Source organism: Patella vulgata, chromosome 7 (assembly GCF_932274485.2).
Source record: "Patella vulgata chromosome 7, xgPatVulg1.2, whole genome shotgun sequence".
Taxonomy (NCBI): domain Eukaryota; kingdom Metazoa; phylum Mollusca; class Gastropoda; family Patellidae; genus Patella; species Patella vulgata.
Genome location: NC_065885.2, coordinates 41,118,564 through 41,139,768, shown reverse-complemented (window position 1 = coordinate 41,139,768; position 21,205 = coordinate 41,118,564). Strand labels below are relative to the sequence as shown.

The 21,205-nt window shown below is 37.4% G+C and overlaps 2 long non-coding RNA genes across 2 annotated transcripts; both read right to left on the bottom strand.

Moving 5' to 3' along the window:
- Positions 1-286: 286 nt before the first annotated feature.
- On the bottom strand, positions 287-2,332 carry LOC126828430 (uncharacterized). The gene is made up of 3 exons (XR_007683050.2): positions 1,803-2,332; positions 1,169-1,319; positions 287-849 (listed from the first exon to the last, which is right to left on the bottom strand). It is a non-coding gene; the product is annotated as an uncharacterized LOC126828430 (long non-coding RNA).
- Positions 2,333-15,887: 13,555 nt separating this feature from the next.
- LOC130013695 (uncharacterized) lies at positions 15,888-18,540 on the bottom strand. The gene is made up of 3 exons (XR_008788924.1): positions 17,697-18,540; positions 17,136-17,378; positions 15,888-16,395 (listed from the first exon to the last, which is right to left on the bottom strand). It is a non-coding gene; the product is annotated as an uncharacterized LOC130013695 (long non-coding RNA).
- Between the last annotated feature and the right edge of the window lie 2,665 nt (positions 18,541-21,205).

The following is a 21,205-nucleotide window of genomic DNA, read 5'->3' as shown; positions in this document are numbered from 1 at the left end:
GATATGCTTTTGAAATAATGGAGATCAGTAGCACTTTATAAGCATTGAACCACATGATTTTTTTCCACTAAGATAAACATTCTAAACCCACATACATGTTCCCTTTCAATTAGCCACTACAGTATTTTTACAACTGTAATGTAGCTGTGAACTACTATTTCGGATATGATTAATGGTCAAATTACAAACATACATGTAGATATAAGTTAAAAAAAATAATTGTGTATCTGGGCTGGAATGAAGGGAAAGGTTAGAAAACAGGATGGACAGTTGTGAAATTATTTATTAAAGTGAAACAATCATTGAAAATCAAAATTAAACAGTTACTCTGCACATCAAATGTCATCAAAGTTAATCTTCATTATCATCATCACTGTCACTAAATGTATTAACATCAAATTCGGTCTCTTTAACAGTTTTTTTTTCATTTTCACATTGACTACACATGCACAGGTCTGTACAAGAAAGGGGGGTTGGGATGGCCTAGAGTGCCGCGCTTCGACCTCTAGCTGGTCGGTCACCTCTGGCTTGTGGCTGTGGCTTTGATCCCAGGTGTGAGCGTATGTGGCATGGAGATAGAGGCGTCTTCTCAACCTCGTGGGTTTCCTCCGGTTTCCTCTCACTGCTAAAGACCCATACGCGCAAGCGAATTATTGAAATAAAATTGAAACCGTATGTTAGTCCCAAAATGACCTAGTTTGTATTGAGTGGACGTTAAACCCCATTTCTCTCTCTCTCTCTCTCTGTACAAGACAACTTTGCTGGCCATTTATGATTCTTTCTCTTATGACATCTTCACAGAATATATTGTATGTGGTTTAATATTCGACGGAGGGCTAGTCATCTTTGCTGAAAAATATAAATAAACATATACATGTACACAATTAAAACAAAATTCTGGAGCTTGGTTTACTCTCATTAATTTCGTACAACAGAGGAAAAAGACACTTACACAGGGGTTAACATCTTATTTTCATGCAGAAACCAGCTAATGAAGACAGGAAGGCATTAGCAGTACAAGGAGAGATAGAGAGGAGAATTGCGGTTTAAAGTCCACTGGACAAAAACATAGTAATTTCAGGACTCACCCATGGTTCAGTTTTATTTGAATAATACCAGTGGCAAGAAGGCGGAGAATACAAATAAAAAAAACATCACAAATATTTACCTTTCTGATAACTGTCTAAGAAATTCAGTACATGTATATTGCCTATAACATTTTTGGTGATATCTGACCTCAATGGCCACACAATCTTGCCCTCTGATATGCCTTAAAATATCTTCATCCTCTTTCAATTCAGCAGCTTTCAACAGTTGGCCTACAAACAAATTTGCAAACAAATTATACACCATATAGCGTTGAATGTTGTTTGTGCTCAAGGGTGGGGGAGGGAATGTCACTTTGAGGCCTACATGTACATGTACCTGGCTGGTCAACTCTGGCATGCGGTTTAGTTCAGATCCTTTGTGTGAGCGGAAATGGTCTAGAGACAGATCGTCTTAGCAAGGCACCTACAAGTGGGCCAAGAAAATAAAAAACAAGTTAACTTCTCTATGTTTCATCCCTTGTGCAAGCAAATGTGCAACACTTTAACCAATGACTGTGCCAAATCAACAAATGGGGTAAAGGGCTTTAATGGCTAGCTTCATAACAATTTTACAGTGATTGCAGTAGCACTTCTGATTCCATTTACAACAAAAACAACAACACAATAATTAAAAACTGTAGGATGAATATATTTAATATTTATTAGTAATAATTATAAATTTAGTAAGTAACATAATATTAACATTAGGCCTACCTGAGCCTGTTTGGGTCTGAGTCTGTGTTAATACATCCTTCTTCCTATTTTCTCCAACAGTGACAAATCTGTCACGTTTTTTACATATAATACAAACAACAGGCAGCACCGATTTACTCTTTCTTTTTGCTTCAGGAGCGTAATTTGTTTGGAGAGCTAGGTCCCAGATCGTCTACACTCCCGCTATTCCCTGGTTGGATTGTAGCCGGGGATTTTAATTTTTCTTTATCTATACGATTACGGGCAGACCCAATTCGGAATTTGTCTGTAAAAGGCCTGTAGCATGTTGGGTGAAATCCAGTATCTTTTGGCGCGTCGATAAATTCCTTGTTTGATTATATCACCCGAAGTCGCCTGTTCAGCTATCCATTTCGCTCGCCCATCAAGTTTTAGCCATTCATGGGCACATTCACGGAATTTATCCCAGCGAGATTTTGTAAATAATTGTTCTCGTTCCTTTCTAAATCCTTGGTAATGAATAATACAGCGTAAATTTGATTTACGTTACGACAAAGTCTAACTTTGTAAGTACCAAATAGTCATACGAGATATGTGCATCTCATCAAATTCAGCTTATACCATACCCACAATAATGTTACGGAGTCAGTGAGTTCAAGTTAGACAATACGCTGACCTTCCACTGACCATGCTTATAATATAAAATCTGTCAATGACAGCTGATTCATTGTTTAGTTTTTTATATGATATATTTAATATCAATAATATATGTATATGCATGCTTTATTTTACTTTACACGACCTCTAAAAATGCCCCAAATCGTAAAAATACGACTTTTTGGATTTCGATCTCCTTTTTTCGGCTACCCCGGACATTTTCAAAAAATGATACAATGATTTCACACAACAGGCCAGCTATTAGCCTCTCGATTGACAAGAGTTTCATCGCCCTCCATTCATTATAACCAATGTTATCGTGCCCTAAAGAATCAACAAATCAGCTTGCTTATCTCTGCTTACCCTAGGCAAAAAATGCTCATCTTTGAACTCAATCATCACATTGACCTAGTGAACGCCTACACCAAGTTTGAACATTCTAGCTTAATTAGAAGGAGAGTTCTTGTGTTCCAAAGTCCCGGCCCTTCAAATTGCTTCTATTTTTCATTTTCAATTCAAAATGGTGACCATCACAAGACCGAAATCAAAATTCTGATCCGATAGATTTTTAGACATTCCTTCCAGGATTCCGAAAATATGACGCCCGAGTATGTAAGTAAAATAGCAAAAAAGCCTTTTTGATTTTTCACGTTTAAAGATGGTGGCACTTCCGGTTCGATCGACAAACTCCATATTTTGTGTACGAATCAGTAATTACTTGTCTAGTATCGAATTTTTTTTTTAGGTCATTCTGACCTATATTTCGACGATTTTTTTGAAAACTTTGATCCTTAATTTCACCAAGGGGAGATAATTTAGAAAATTTCCAAGGACATCATTGAAGTCGCATTGGCAAGATCTACTAACATTCTAAATTTCACGAAAATCGCACAACTATTAAAGAAGTTGTCAAATTGGTAATAACTTCCGGTTCGAAATGACAGCGACTAATTTTCGAAATGCCAAAATCCGAAATTGCAGATTTGAAGTAAATGTTTCAAGATACTCAAAGAAAAAAGAATTAGTAAAATAGGTCAAATAGTCACAAAGTTACAGCATTGTAGGTCAAATGCATTCCTTCGTAAAATTCGGTGATTTCGAATTCGTAAAACGTTTTGAAAATATATTTAATCAACAGCCACCACCCATTTTTGGGGGGATAGGTAAAAGTTTCAGAACGATCCTATGGTTAGATTCTGAGAAATCCGATTTGTGGACAAAACACAAAAAAAAAATAACAATAATAATCTTAACAGAAACAATAAGCTTTCATATGTAATATGAAAGCTTAACTAGATCTGCATAGCAGATATGAAAGCTTTCATATTAACTGCAAAGGGGGTTATTAGAATCTATTGAAACAATAAGTATAAATGTCATCAGGTATCTGAAAAATTACATTTACCTTATGAACAAAATGGCAAAAATACAAAACAAAAATTGTCGACTTGTGGCTACCATCCAAGGCATATTTAGAAAACCGTATATTATATACAGAGTACGCAGGACAGGAATTAGTTGTGCTTCAATGTAAACCGGCCCGTTTCTTGCCTTTAGTCTTAGAGTTAGGTGTGATTTTCAAAGGATTCAATCGGAAATCGGTGAAAATCAATTGGCTTCTTCATCTCATGACCTTAAACACTGTATAAATTTAAAGTCAATCGGATATTGAATTTAGCCTCTAGAGCGTCCACAAGATTTTTTAAAGTGATCAAGGGCAATAACTCTGACGGTAATTATCGGAAATGGCAGTAAATATCAGATATCGCTGAAAATCAATACTGTAGGCATCTTCGTGTCATGACCTTAAACACTGCGCATAAATTTAAAGTCAATCGGATATTAACTTTGGCCTCTAGAGCGTCCACAAGATATTTTGAAGTGATCAGGGGCCACAACTCTGGCAGTAAATATCAGATATCGCTGAAAATCAATCGCCTACTTCGACTCATGACCTTAACCACTGTATAAATTTAAAGTCAATCGGACATTAACTTTGGCCTCTAGAGCACCCACAAGTGATGAAGGGCCATAACTCTGACAGTAATTATCGGAAATCGCTGAAAATCAATTGGCTTCTTCATCTCATGACCTTAAACACAGTGTATAAATTTAAAGTCAATCCGATATTGAATTTAGCCTCTAGAGCGTGCACAAGATTTTTTGAAGTGGTCAAGGACCATAATTCTGACAGTAATTATCGGAAATCGCTGAAAATCAATAGGCTTCTTCGTCTCATGACCTTAAACACTCTGTATAAATTTAAAGTAATCGGATATTAACTTCAGCCGTCCGGACGGCCGGATTTCAATGTTGGCGTAAAAAAATTAACCGATGGCATGTAATATTTAATGTATGATAAAGTCAAAATAGTCGATTTCGGTTTTTGGTGTTGCGTTCATTTTAAAAAAAATGTCTTTTACGGATAATGTGTATAGTACTAATAGTAATCACATACGGAAGAGGCGATAAGATCCCTTTGCATTTGGAATTTCAAAATTAATTAAAACCAAATTTAAATTCCGAAAATCGGTTGTTTATTTTTTGCTGAAACTCCATTTTTTAATCTGATCAAAATGGGAGTAAGTCACAGAGTGGTTAATGGGCGTATTGTGTCCAAATTTCATAGTTTTGGGACAGAAGCCGTAAATGGCGGAAAAAAACGAACGACAGGAACCGTGTCAAGAACAAACGACCTGAACGAATGCAGGTATCGCCTTGAAGTTTTCAGTGCACCTAGGTACCAACGTGAAAAGTTCCTCGCCGGAATTTGGTAGTCAACGTACCTTTGGTTCCAGCGTGGCGCATGCGCGAAGTAAAAAGAAATTACGGTCGATTTGACTCGGATTGATCTAACATGCCGATCATAACACATTATGATAATCACTTTGAAGAATGAGCAAATGTACCCCATTGCCTTCAAATTTGCACAGAATGTACCTTAGGATTCTAGCTATCACATATTAAAAATAGAAGAGTTTTGGATTCCGAGAACGTTCAAAATAAATTCAAAACCCATCCCCACCGATCAAAGGTTTTATCGAATTTTTATTGTTCTTGATAAATGAGGATTTTCTCAATTTAATATGTGATAAATATCATCGCGGCGCAGCCAACCGCTAGAAATTCCAGAGATTTGGACCACTGGAAGGATGCCTCAGCAGTCAAAAAAGGTCAAAATAGGCGATTTCGGTTTCTAGTGTCGATACATCGTTACGGTCATTTTAAAAAATTGTCTTTTAAGGATAATGTGTATAGTACCAATACCTATCACATAAGGAAGAGGCGATAAAATCTCTTTGCATTTGCAATTTCAAAATTAATTAAAACCAATATTAAATTCCGAAAATCGGTTTTTTGCTAAAACTCTTTTTTATTTAATCGGATCAAAATGGGAGTAAGGCACAGAGTCCGGGGTGGTAATGGGCGTATTCTTTCCAAATTTCATGGTTTTCGGACAATCGGCGCCGGTGTCGTGGCGAAATTCCTCTTTTTTCGCCCTTACTGAAGCCGTTAATTTGCGGAAAAAGCCGAACGGCAGGAACCATGTGAAGAACAAACGACCTGAAAGAAATGCAGGTATCGCCTTGAATTTTTCAGGGCACCTAGGTACCAACGTGAAAAGTTCCTCGCCGGAATTTGGTAGTCATGGTACCTTTGGTTCCAGCGTGGCGCATGCGCGAAGTCAAAAGAAATTATGGTCGATTTTGGGATTTTGGGTATATTTCGGAGTGGTTTGGTAGGTGACGGTGTATCTAAGATGGCGGTTATAATAACTTTAAAGAATGAACAAATTTCCGCGACCGGGTTGATTTGCTCTGCCCAGGCAACGTTCCTGTGCTCCGATTGCCTTCAAATTTGCACAGAATGTACCTTGGGATTCTAGCTATCACATATTAAAAATAGAAGAGTGTTGGATTCCGAGAACGTTCAAAATAAATTCAAAACCCACCCCCAACAATCAAAGATACTGACAAGAATAATTGTTCACCTGTAACTTGTGTTGAAAATAACTTTGCGTTTGCGAGAGTTTATGATACAGGAGTTAATAATTCTGCGTTTGCGTCATCCTGTAGCGTTGAACTTAGTCATTCTGTGTCTCAACCTCTTTATACCCCTTCAACACCTCAAATTAACCCTTATGCGTTGCGTTCTCAAGAAACCTGTTCAACAGTTTATTCAAGTCAACAACCGAATCCTGTAATGTCAACAAAGCCAGCTTATTACATTCCTACAAGGTCAACTAATGAAGATGATCCGTTAGTCAGAGTAGCACAAGTTTTTGCGGAACATGCGAGTTTCAGTCGTTTACCCCCTCCTGAGCCTGGTACATTCTCTGGAGACCCGTTAAAATACCCAAGTTGGAAAAGCGCATTTCAAACTTTGATAGACCAAAAGGACATTCCTGTTTCAGAACGAATGTATTATCTTAAGCGTTATTTAAGTGGATCTGCGAGAGAGTGCGTTGAGAATTATTTCCTATTGTCTACAGAAGATGCGTACGATGAAGCCAAGAAACTTCTTGATGATAGATTTGGTTATTCATTTGTCATTGCCAATGCGTTTCGCGATAAACTTGATGCTTGGCCTAAAATTCATTACAGAGATGGAATAGGTTTGCGGAAATTTTCTGATTTTTTGCGTCAGTGTGAAGTAGCGATGCGGACTACTAGAAGTTTATGTGTTTTGAACGATGATAGGGAAAATAAGAAATTACTTAAGAAACTTCCTGATTATTTAGTATCACGATGGGCACGTATTGTCCATGACTGGAGAATTGAGAGAATGACATTCCCTCCCTTTGTTGAATTTGCGAAATTTATTGATAAAGAATCAAACATTGCTTGCGATCCTGTAACGTCTTTACAACAACCTGGAAAGGAGTTGAATCAACCAGATTCGTTAAGGTACAATAATAAATCAAGCTGGTCATCAGATAAGTCACATTTTAGGAGACCTCCTGGAAATGTTGGTTCATTTGCAACGAACTTGTCAGAAAACTATATACCCTCAAGGTCGAAAGTTTATGAAAATGCGCCAAGGCAACCTGTTTGTTTCTTCTGTAAAGATCCACACATTTTGGATAGATGTTCTGTTTTTCTGAAGAAAAGAATTGATGATAGAAAAGACTTTCTAAGAAACAACAAATTATGTTTTAGTTGCTTAAATCCTGGACATTATGCGATATATGTAACATGTATCATCCAACAGCTTTACATGGTGATGTGCATGAAAGAACTGATACATCAGAAAGGCCTGCAACTACAAGTCATAATTGTAAATTGGACATTAGCGATAAATCAAGTCATTGTTCGATGATTCTTCCTGTGTGGATTTCCCATATGTCAAATCCAGAATTAGAATGTCTTGTATATACCCTTTTAGATACTCAGTCAGACTCTAGTTTCATTTCAGATACAACTTGCGATCAGTTAGGTATCGATGGACCCCACATACAGTTATCATTATCAACAATGTTTGCGAAAGATATGCGAGTAGATAGTCGTAAAATGACTGGTATAATTATCAGAGGACATAACTGTGACATTAGAATTCCTTTGTCAACTGCGTATACAAGAAACGAAATACCTGCTAATCGTCCTCATATCCCTACACCTGAAATAGCACGTAGGTGGCCGCACCTTGAAACAATTGCGAATGAATTAATGTCACTGAACTCTTGTGAGATTGGTTTGCTTATTGGTTATAATTGTTCCCTTGCGTTATTACCTCGTGAAGTTATCCCCTCTGTATTGAATGAACCCTTTGGTCAAAAGACAGATCTTGGATGGGGAATTATTGGTAATGTTGATCCAGACATGAATAATGAACTTAAATGCGATGAGTTTATGTTTTGTAGTCATATAACTGAGAGTAATGTTCAACCACTTCATTCGATTAGAGAAGTCTCCGATCAAAACATTCGAACACGACATGTGTTTATTTCATTTAAAACTCAAGTGAAAGAAATCGTAAGCCTTTCTAATATTCTCAAGATTTTAGAAACTGACTTTAGTGATCTCCACTCTTGCAGTAATCAAACATATTCACGTGAAGATAAACAGTTTTTGAATAAAATATCAGAAAGTATACATTTAACATCTGATAATCACTATGAGATGCCCTTGCCATTTAGAGATAGGGAACCTACACTTCCTAACAACCGAGCTCATGCGTTACAAAGACTTTTACCATTGCGTAATAAATTTAAGAAGGATGAAAATTATCGGCATGATTATCGTCAGTTTATGTCAGACATTATAAGTAAAGGATATGCAGAAAAAGTTCCTGCGGATGAACTTCATCAAGATATCGGTAGAGTATGGTATATCCCTCACCACGCGGTTTACCACCCGAAGAAGCCTAACAAAATACGCGTAGTATTTGATTGCAATGCCAGATTTAAAGAACAGTCAATTGACGACCATCTTCTTAAAGGCCCAGATCTTACTAACACGCTAACTGGTGTACTCTGTAGATTTAGAAAAGAATCCATAGCTGTGATTTGCGACATAGAACAGATGTTCTATCAGTTTCGTGTAAATACAGAACATCGCAATTATTTAAGATTTCTTTGGTGGATCAATGATGAGGAAGAGCCTACGGATTTTAGGATGACAGTACACTTATTTGGTGCTGGGTCATCACCTGGTTGCGCAAACTTTGGTTTGAAACAGGCTGCTATCGATAACGAAGAGGAATTCGGTTCTGAAGTAACAGATTTTTTGAAACGAGATTTCTACGTAGATGATGGTTTAAATTCTCTTCCTACTGAAAGAGAAGCGATGAATCTAATAGATGGAAGTAGAAACTTGTTAGCTAAGTGCGGACTCCGATTACATAAGTTTGTATCAAATTCTAAAACAGTTGTTAATTCAATAGATCCAGAAGACCGAGCTAAGGAGATACGAGATCTCGATTTATTCAACGATGAACTTCCGATGGAACGTGTGTTAGGTATACAATGGTGTATTGAGTCGGACTGTTTTCAATTTCATATAACTTTGAATGACAAGCCATTGACTAGACGTGGAATACTTTCCACAGTATGTTCTATATATGATCCATTAGGTTTTATTGTGCCGTTTTTACTATTAGGAAAACAGATACTCCAAGAACTTTGTAGAAGTCGTATTGATTGGGACACTAGTATTCCTGAAGATATGCGGTCACGCTGGGAACGTTGGCGAGATAATCTTGTGCATCTTTCGTCAGTGAAAATTCAGAGATGTTTTAAACCACAAACCTTTGGTCAAGTAACAACTCGAGAGTTACATTACTTTTCTGATGCAAGTACCTACGGATATGGTCAGTGTACATACTTGCGATTAGTTGATGATCAACAAAACGTATATTGCTCACTTGTTGCTGGGAAATCACGAGTAACACCACTTAAGCCTATAACTATACCTCGTTTAGAACTTGCTGCTGCCCTTGTTTCGGTTAGAGTCGGTGTGCATTTGAAGAGTGAACTCGACTATGATGACATTAGTGAAATTTATTGGACCGATAGTAAGGTTGTGTTAGGATACATAAGTAATGATGCCAGACGTTTTCAAACTTTTGTTGCGAATCGAGTCCAACAAATTCGAGAAGCGTCGTCACCTGCTCAGTGGAATTTTGTATGTAGTTCTGATAATCCTGCGGATGCAGCTTCTCGTGGATTAGAAGTTGACGAACTGGTTAATCAGTCGAAATGGTTTACCGGACCTGATTTTTTGTGGAATCTTGAACTTCCCGTAAATTGCGATTTCAAAGAAGAATCCCTAATTTCCAAGGATGACCCAGAAGTAAGAAAAGTTCAAGTATTTGCAACACAGTTAACAAAACCTACTGTAAAATTCGACTTATCACGTTTTAAGCATATTTCAACATGGTTTCGAGTTAAAAGAGCTGTTGCCCTGTGTCTGCGATTAAGAAAGAAGATACAAGTTAATCAGGCGAGTCTGAAATCTGTTTACACACCTTTAACCGTGGATGAATTACAACATGCTGAAACAATAATCATTGAACTTCTTCAATCACAAGTTTTCAGCGAAGAAATACAAATTTTGAAGAAATTACAGAAAGCGACTGATGATAATGCTGCGAAGAGAAAACTAAAGAAATCATCATCGTTATATAAGTTAGATCCATATCTTGATCATAATGGTATAATTCGAGTTGGTGGACGCCTTAAATTGTCTAATTTGGACCCTGCAGAAAAGAATCCAATAATACTGCCTAAGAAACATCATTTGACTACGTTGATCGTTCGTCATTTCCATGAAACTGTAAAGCATCAAGGTAAAGGTCTCACAACTAATGAGATACGCTCCAGTGGATTTTGGATATTAGGATGTAGTTCAGTCGTTTCAAGTTACATCTATCATTGCGTCATCTGTCGTAAATTGCGAGGAAGAGTACAAGAACAGAAAATGTCAGAACTTCCTGAAGATCGATTAGAGCCTGCGCCTCCCTTCACATATTGCGCTGTTGATTGTTTTGGACCATGGACTATTAAGGAAGGAAGAAGCGAACGAAAGCGTTATGGTGTATTATATACATGTATGACTAGTCGAGCTGTTCACATAGAAATTGCGAATAGTTTGTCAACAGACTCATTTATTAACAGTTTGCGTCGATTTATTGCTATTCGCGGTCCTGTACGCCAGTTACGTTCGGATAACGGCACCAATTTTGTTGGAGCAAAAAGAGAATTATCTGAGCTTATTCATAAGATCAATCATGATCATGTTAGACAATATTTGTTAGAAAATGGTTGCGACTTTGTTTTCAAAATGAACATCCCTGCTGCGAGTCATATGGGCGGAGTTTGGGAACGCCAAATAAGGTCAGTGCGAGCTGTTCTCTCTACGCTTATGATGCAGTCTGGAACACAGTTAGATGATGAATCTCTTCGTACTTTTATGTATGAAGCTGCAGCAATTGTGAACAGTCGTCCCTTGACTGTAGATACTCTTAATGATGTCACATCTTTAGCACCTTTGACACCTAATCATTTGTTGACTATGAAGACTAAGATTATATTACCACCTCCTGGAGAATTTCAAAAGGAAGACGTTTATTCTAAAAAGCGATGGCGTCGTGTGCAGTATATGGCCAATGAGTTTTGGACACGGTGGAAACGCGAATTTTTACAAAATCAACAAGTGCGCTCTAAATGGAATGATTCTAAACGTGAAATTTGTAACGGTGATATCCCACATAACAATATGATGTTAAATTTACGTTACATTTACGTAACAATGGTCAGTCAGTTTACCATCATTTTGCTCATCTTTTTAACGATAATTTTACGTCAGGAAATGACGTTAATCTAATGTAGAGTTTACGTCATTTTTACGTTATATTTACGTCATTTTCTGACGTAAATCTAACGTAAAGTTTACGTCATTTTCTGACGTAAATCTAACGTAAATTTTGCGTAAAGTTTACGTCACTTATGTTAGATTTACGCCAGAAAATGACGTAAACTTTACGTTAGATTTACGTCAGAAAATGACGTAAATATAACGTAAAAATGACGTAAACTCTACATTAGATTAACGTCATTTCCTGACGTTAAATTTTCGTTAAAAGGATGAGCAAAATGATGGAAATCTAACCGACCATTTTAACGTAAATCTAACATTAAATAAACATCATTTTCGGATGCAATTCTAATGTCAAATGAGCAATTAAAACCTTTAATATAATCTATTATTGGTGGTTGTAATTGTAAAATTCAGTCAACCAATAACCAAATCTTCTTTAACCATATGAGGTGCTAAAGACTCCTGGCGCAAACAATTATTGAACTGAAACTGAATCGTAGGCCCCATTTCTCTCTATCTATTTCGTCCTCGAGGTTTCGGTGGTCAAACGGTTAACGCATGTTCGTTGCATCATAAGTTCCGTCATTGAATTAAGAGAGAGAGAGAGAAATCGGGTTTAACGTCCACTCAACACAAATAAGGTCATTTCGGGACTAACACATGGTTCAATTTTTTATTTCAATAATTCGCTTGCGCGTAGGGGCCTTTAGCAGTGGGAGTAAACCGGAGGACCCGGAGAAAACCCACGAGGTTGGACAGGCGACCCGACTCCTTGTCACATATTGAAATAAAACTAAACCACATGTTAGTCCCAAAATGACCTAGTGTGATTCGAGTGGAAGTTAATCCCCATTTCTCTCTATACATGTATTTATCAATAACCATTCAGAATTCTAAATGTAATTGCAACCAAACGCCAAAAAACCAGTACAACTTACATAATTATTCAACAAAATATACTACAAGTATCTATACTTTATTCAAAAAATACATATATAATGTAATAAAATACAAAAGTAGACATTTAAATTGTAACAGTTTATCCACAGCATTAAGTTGGTGACAATTTAGGAAATGGTCTTCGAGAAAAACTTTGAAAATGTGGAAATACGCCAACACATTCAGCAGTATATCAGAAAGGAAAACTGTGACGTTGACCAAATTTGATAAAAAAAAAACAAAAAAAACCCCTACGGCCTCTATCACGTTTGCTAAAGGTTTTCGAACTAGGTGGGATAATACTGGAAAGGAAATTTGTGGAATACTGAATATCTATGCTTCACACCAACTTTGAAACAAATGTGAATAAATTATAGGGCAGTGTTCACAGGTTTTGCAGCCAATCTGCGGGGGTGGGGACAAAATTTGAAAAAGATACATTAACGATACTTTCTGTAAGATTTAGATAAAGAGCTGACCATTCTTGCTATGATTGTTCAAAAATAAATAATATACATGTAAAATGAAAATTTCATTCAAATTACTTCATTCTGAGCCAAGTTATCACAGTTTCTAGTTTCGACATGATGTGTGCATTGTGGTAATGAGGGCACAGGTATATTCGAGACTTGGCCTCACTTTCCCATTTTTTAATTAAATTTTTAAATTGCAGGCCAGTTAAAATCTTGAGTATCCAATGCCTTCATATTGCATACTTTTACACATTTTGTCAGGCAGTTTCATTTTGATTTTCCCTAAATTCGAATTCAACCTTGATTATGCGATTTTTCGAACAATCAGGAGCCATAATCGAGGAAGTTACGTTCGGATATGCGCGATTATGAAAAGGAACCAAGATCTTAGTGTGTAATGGTTATATATACACATGTTTTTTTTTATAAATCGAATAAAAATTGTGACCTCTACAGGGACCACAAGCTAAAAACGGATGGACGTCTGGACGGACAGGGGCTACGACAATATACGTCCACATGAAAATGTGGGCGTATAAAAATTGTGACCTCTATAGGGACCACAAGCTAAAAACGGATGGACGTCCAGACGGACAAGGGCTACGACAATATACGTCCACATGAAAATGTGGGCGTATAAAAATTGTGACCTCTATAGGGTCCACAAGCTAAAAACTTGATTTTTCGTACAATCAGGGACCATAATCCAAGACGTTACGGTCAGATACATGCCAATATCGAAAGCAACCAAGATCTTTTGGAGATAAACCTATATTTCAAGTTTCGTCAAAATCGGATAAGAATTGTGGCCTGTAGAGTGTCCACAAACAATTGTGTACAGACTCCGGACGGACCGGGGCTACCACAATATACGTCCACATGAAAATGTGGGCGTATAAAAATTTTGACCTCTATAGGGTCCACAAGCTAAAAACATGACTTTCAGTACAATCAGGGGCCATAATCCATGAAGTTACGGTCCCACAAACAATTGTGGACGGACCGATGGACGTTCGGACGGACAGGGGCTACAAAAATATACGTCTACATGAAAATGTTAGCGTATAAAAAACTGTCACCTTCACAAACTAATTTGGACAAACAAACAGTCAGGGCAACGATATAATACCCCAATATTGAAATAAGGTATATACTTAATTACACCAATATTACATGTGTGATAGAATTTGTTAAACACATTACAAATATAATTTTAACACAGATTTTTGCTATTATTGATCTATCACAAAAATTTGAAGAATTTGTAAGGGTTTAAAAAGTTTCCCCGTATACTATGGCGGTATATTAGATTCAAAATTCTAACATGCTATCGTCTAATTTCTTACTTCTACTCTTGTAATTTCTAACTTCCATTCATGTAATTTCTAAATTAAGACAATGTATAATTCAACTTCTTTTTTTGTTCAGTGTAAATTTTAATTGTTTCATCTTATTTCTATTATTAAGGCGAAAAATGTCTAGTCACTTTACATGTTAAGCATGAATGGTAAACAAATTTAGAATTTTGATTTCTACCTAGCAACCATCATTATGACGTCGTTTGGTGTCGCCACCGTTCGCTCAATTTGGCGATTGAGCACCTGATCGGGACCATTCTGTTGATACAAACGACTCGCTCTTAGTCCAGTTGAATGGTTTGGTGGAGTGCTAAAATTGAAAACAACTTCGAGAGAGAGAGCGAGAGAGAGAGAGTCTGATGGGGTTAAACGTCCACTCAACACAAACTACATGTAGGTTCGGTATTAACATGGTTCAATTTTATTTCAATAATTCGCTTGCGCGTAGGGGTGTTTAGCAATGGGAGGAAACCGGAGGACCCGGAGAAAACCCACTAGGTTGGAAAGGCGACCCTATTCCTTGTCACGTACAACCGGGGAATCGAAACCACACCAGTTGACTCAATGACATACCTTATGGTACAGCGCGCACGTGCTAACCTTTCGGCCATCCAACCCCACAAACAACATTGAACGTGATATCTATGTATGGTTTGCAAATACGATTTCAAATACGGTCGGTAAGACGCTGGCTCACTAGCCTAGCGGTAGGGTGTTCGATCCCTGCATTGGTCAAGAAAGTTCATCCAGATTTTCCGGCATGGTTCCTCCTTGTCAGTGATGCAGGATGGAGGGCCTAACAAGTACAGCTGTCTAATCGTTCCGTAGTGCCGCTGTCCGGGCAAAGTTTCCTTCGTAGCACACTGTATGGCGTATTAGCCAAGTTCAGAGTAGAATAGTAGGATGTTAAACCCCATTATATTTCATTTTCTATTTCAAATACAAGCTAAACAGCATTTGTTCATTTTTTTTAAGACAAGTTGAGCCAATTAATATTTATATACTGTTGGTCTACATTAACACAGGGTACAATTTTATAGATAACTCTTACTGAGTTTTATATAAAGCAACGTTTCGACGAGGACACTCTCGTCTTTATCAAGAATGTGTCATTTATATCAACACAATGGTCCCGACCAGGTGCGCAATCACCAAAAATGAGCACGCAGTGGCGACACCAAATGACTTCATAATGATGGTTGCTAGGCAGAAGTGTAAACATTAAGAAGACGTTTTTCGTCTAAATAATAGAAATAAGATGGAATAGAATTAAAATCTACACTGAACAAATAAAGAAGTTGGATTATACATTGTCTTAATTTAACAAAATACATGAATAGAAGTTAGAAATTACATGAATAGAAGTTAAAAAAATACATGAACAGAAGTTAGAAGTTAGACGAAAGCTCGTTAGAATTTTGAATCTAATATACTGGCTGCAGTAGATTTTCAACTCACTGATACAACTCAGTTCAAGCCAAAGAGCGGTTATATGATACTGTGACACAGTGACAGGATATCTGCTTGAGGCAAACTATTCATAAACAATTGACTCTTACAAGATCAGACGGAAAATATTTTAAGCCTACTGCTTGTAAAGTAAAGCTTTGGCCTACATTCTGGTGAATTTTGTGCTACCATAGATACATATATGAGTTCGGTACATAATTAAAAAGTCTTTATTTCTTTGCCATCTGGGTGGTTTCATAGACGAGTGTTATTGAGGAGTGTTATTGAGTTCAGTCGCTTGGTTTCAATCCCAAGTCGGTATGTGACAAATAGTTGTGTATGATAAGTAGTAATGTCATCTAGCTTCCATATACAAAGCCCTTATCAACCTTTTTATAACTTCCTCGACATGACTGCCATGAATGGTGCTCAAATATAGGATCTGTAAAAAAAAGACAAAAAAAAATTCAATTAAAGCAACTTTTATACTCCAAAATCAAAATGAAATTAGGTTTAAATTATCATTCAATGTGTACAAAATACCTTGGTTTTTTGTCCCATTCGAAAGACTGTACATTGGCCCCAGCCTGCAGAGACTGGCGTTGGCCCTCTCCAGACTCTCTGTCGTGCGCTCAAAAGTCAACTTTAGTTATGCACAGCAGGTAGATTTTTGATGAAAAGCAATAGCCGCCGGGGTCCAAGGGGGAGACGTCAAGTTTGGAATTACGTTCTGGTTGATTACAGTGTTACAGAAGAATTTGCTATATTTCTGCTATTTAGAATCAGAGAAGATTGAGATTAAAGTGTTGCCAATGCTATGAAAGTAAAAATGTCATGTGCCAAAGCCTGCAGCGTTGAGTAGTGAGGACATATTTTTTTTTAGTCCAAAAGGTCTAAGTAATTATTAATTAAGTAAAAATGAAAATGTGTACAGTAATAACCTGATAGTAATTTTTTTTTTTCACAAAAGCAAACTGTTTCGTAACCTGGCGTCTTACAGAAGTAAGAATTACGGTGAAAAATTAGAAAAATAAGGACAGAAATAATTTTACATCTGTGTGAATAGTATTTATTAGTATTTTTACTACTATTACATTGTATTGTAAGTTCTTTTCATATCGCTGAATTTGTAGTCTCAGTATACGTGTATATCAGCAGTCGGGGATATAAGAAAAAACTTACTTTCAAATAAAACCTCTCAATTTAACTGGTATAATCTATCTTTCTCTGTTTGTGTAATCCAAGTAGCTGTATATTGAACATTTCTCATGCACTCCACGAATAAATTCCAAAACGCCCGCCATCTTTAAAATAACCTTCCCAGAATACCTCGCTTCCGGGTTCAGAGTTGTAAAAAAGTACGTACAAATATAGAAGAATCAAAATGATTTTAATAATGATAGTTTAATCAATGTGGACAATATACTGAAAAAGACAACAAACATAGACCACCTAACATTGAAATCAGTTAATAGAAATTACATTTAATAATCTATCGATGTAGTTATTCATTTGTATTGACTGTAATTTATCTTGACCTTGACCCAAAATGGCGGCATATATCATATACGTAGATAACGGAGTCTATGCGACTATCAACTGTAGGCCTACGCACTTCAATATTTTATATATAGTCTATAACTACGTAATATTTTAGGCTTATGAATAGTAAAATTGAAGAAATTATTATATGATTCAGAGGCCTTTTTTTAAGCATGCACATGATATAATATACATACGTACAGCTTTATTCGGATCACGACGGATGCAGTACTGCACTGGCAGTAGCCAAACTCGTATATTTGGTTGATGTTTTTTTAAATAGATCGACTAGAGCCATTTTATTCAGTTGTATCAAATTAAATAATCCCGATTTTTAAAATAATATTTCCATTGCGAATATAGGTATCTACTTTTAAGATGTCGGAATTTTTTTTATATTTATTTTCCCAGTCTTATATTTATCTAGGTCAAACTACAACATATTTATTCGACCGTTGGACAACTTTCAAACGTGTGATAGAATCTACTATAAGGACTAAATTAAATATATTTTTTGTGGTAACAGAGCTTAGACACATAACAAATTGTACACACATGCAATAAAATAATATCTAAATTTCTACAAATTTTGACCGAATTTAAATTGGTTTGAAAGGCCACTAACTTGTCTGAGTTGGGGTATTAAGATAATTTATATTTACTTATTGTGCAAAAGTTAGTCAATTTAATAAATTCAATTACCACCCATGCAGTTAAACGCTGCCCCAAAATTAACATTCAGGCTGTAAAGGTGTTTTGGGCAATGAAATAAAAAAAAGTATTGTAATATTTTGGAGCAGATTTTATTTTGTTTAACTTCTAATTGGTTAATTCTTGTATGCATGGAAAACAGGCCACATGAAGCCAAACCTAGAAAATATGCCAGAGTGTCCTAAATCTAATTAGCCATCAAATTTCCAAACATTCAACCAAAATGAGACGGAGGAGTCCACTAGGCCTACTATATTATTATTATGGTTCAATTATAGCACTTCATTACACATGAGTATTTCTAAGCGCATTCACAAAAACACCCATTTCAACACCATTTTTGGGGGGTTTGGATGGCCGAATGGTGACGACCTGTCATTTAGTCAACTGGCGTGGTTTCGAATCCCCGGTTATACGTGACAAGGAGTAGGGTCGCCTGTCCAACCTCATGGGTTTTCTCCGGGTCCTCCCACTGCCAAAGACCCCTACGTGCAAGCAAATTATTGAAATAAAATTAAACTCTATGTTAGTCCCGAATGACCTAGTTTGTGTCAAGTGGACGTTAAACCCCATTTCTCTCTCTCTCTCTCTCTCGTTAAACCCCATTTCTCTCTCTCTCTCTCAACACCATTTTTGAAATAATGATTTTTTAAGTTTTGGATGGAAGAGGACTCACAAAGAGTTTTTGGAAGACAATTTCACCTTTTAGCTGCTCTGACAGAGAAAGAATATTGACAAGCATATTCAATATGTTTCTTTTCTTACGATAGTTTAACAAAATAAAATTTACAGTTCGCACTACTTTCGAGTAGTTGTTGTAGTCACAGAGACTCGAATAGTAAGGAGAATGTGTTTGTGAACTGCACAGGTTTTTTTGTGGAATTATACTTATGACCCCTTTGCCACAGTGGCTAAGTGAATAAGACACTGGCTGGCTTGCTTGGAGGTCACAAGTTCGCTCACAGTGTTGCCTGAGAAAGCTCATCAGAATTTTCCGACGTGGTTTCCGCTTGTCAGTGGTGCAGGACGGTGGCTTGACAAGGACAGCTGTCTAGTCGTTTGGATGGGACGAAAAACTGAGGTCTTATGTACACATTGGCATGTACATAAAAGATCCCCTGGCAGTTGGAATTCAATATAAGAGTAGGCCTGAGCACTGCTGTCCAAACAAAACTCCCTTGTAGCACACTGGTGCGAGGTTGGATGGCCAAATGGTTAGCGTGTGCGCGTTGTATCATAAGGTATGATTGAGTCAACTGGCGTGGTTTCGATTTCCTGGTTGTACATGACAAGGAGTAAGGTCGCCTGTCAAACTTCATGGGTTTCTCTGGGTCCTCCAGTTTCCTCCCACTGCTAAAGACCCCTACGGGCACGCGAATTATTGAAATAAAATTAAACTATATATGTTAGTCCAGAAATGACCTAGTTTGTGTCGAGTTGATGATAAATGCCATTTCATTCTCTCTGAGGTCCCATGTACACATTGGCATGCACTTAAAGATCCCCTTGCAGTTGGAATTCAATATAAGAGTAGGCCTTAGCACTCCTGTCCAGACAAAACTCCCTGGTAACGCACTGGCGGAGGGTCGGATGGACAAATGGTTAGGCGGTGGACACACTAGCCGAATGATTCGGTGTCCACTGTCATTCGGCCGAATAATTCGCCCGAATCAATTATATTCGCCTGGTGTGTTCGCTTCGCCGAAGCATTCGGCCGAATATAGAATTCATTAGCCAATCACCACTCATATCGAGAAGTCACATGATAGATTAAAGACACAGACGCCGCCATGTTTAATCATGTGACGTGAAAGGTGATGCAACCGACAGGTTGAATCGGGCGAAGCATTCAGCTAGTGTGTCCACCCATTCAGCCGAACGATTCGGCTAGTGTGTCCATCGATTTAGCGCATGCGTGTTGTATCATAAGGTATGTCATTGAGTCAACTGGCATGGGTTCCATTCCCGGGTTGAATATGACAAGGAGTAGGGACGTCTGTCCAACCCCGTGGATTTTCTCTGGGTGCTCCGGTTTCCTCCCACTGCTAAAGACCCCTACGGTTAGTCCTGAAATAACCTAGTTTGTGTCGAGTGAATGTTAAACCCCATTTCATTCTTACTCTCCCTTTGGATGGTGCCACACTTTTTCATGTATTATCATTATTTGTTTTCCCTCTCAGGTTTGATTTCGATTGCAAAACCACATAAAAAAGGCTATTAATTGGACTACTTTCAAGTTGCTGTAGTCACAGACTCAAATAGTAAGGAGAATGTGTTTGTGAACTGCAAATTTTTTTTTGTGGCACTACATTTATGACCCCGGAGCCACTGACTGGCTAGTGTTCATCAGGATTTTCCGATGTGGTTTCTGCTTGGCAGTGTTGCAGGACAGAGGGCCTGACAAGGACAGCTGTCTAGTCGTTCGGATGGGACGAAAATCTGAGGTCCCATGTACACAAAATGAAATGAAATGGGGTTTAACATCCTACTGTTCTGCTCCTAAACCGGGCTAATGAAGATGGGCCTACACCATACAGTGTGCTATGAGGGAAATTTTGCCCGGGCAGCGGCACAACAGAATACTCTTATATCGATATAAGAGTAGGTCGTAGTGCCGCTGTACGGGCAAAATGTCCCTCATAGGACACTGTATGGCACATGCCCGTCTTCATTAGCCCAGTTCGGAGCAGAACAGTAGGACGTTAAACCCCATTTCATTTCTATTGTTGGGCCCCTGGAAATGGACAAAAATGGGTAGCAAGGCATATAATAATATAACATGAATGTATATAAACTGAATAAAGTTCAGTCTTATCTGGTTTTACTGTATATTTTAATCAATTATGTTCGACAAAATATGCAAAAAGCCCAAATTGAATGACAGTCTTTGGCGTCTGCTTATTCTAGTCCACACCAGTATTCTCCTGTGGGATATGGTTAGCCTTCTTCATCGAGTCGCTTCATTACAAATGGTGCTCATGTTATTAAACTGACATTTG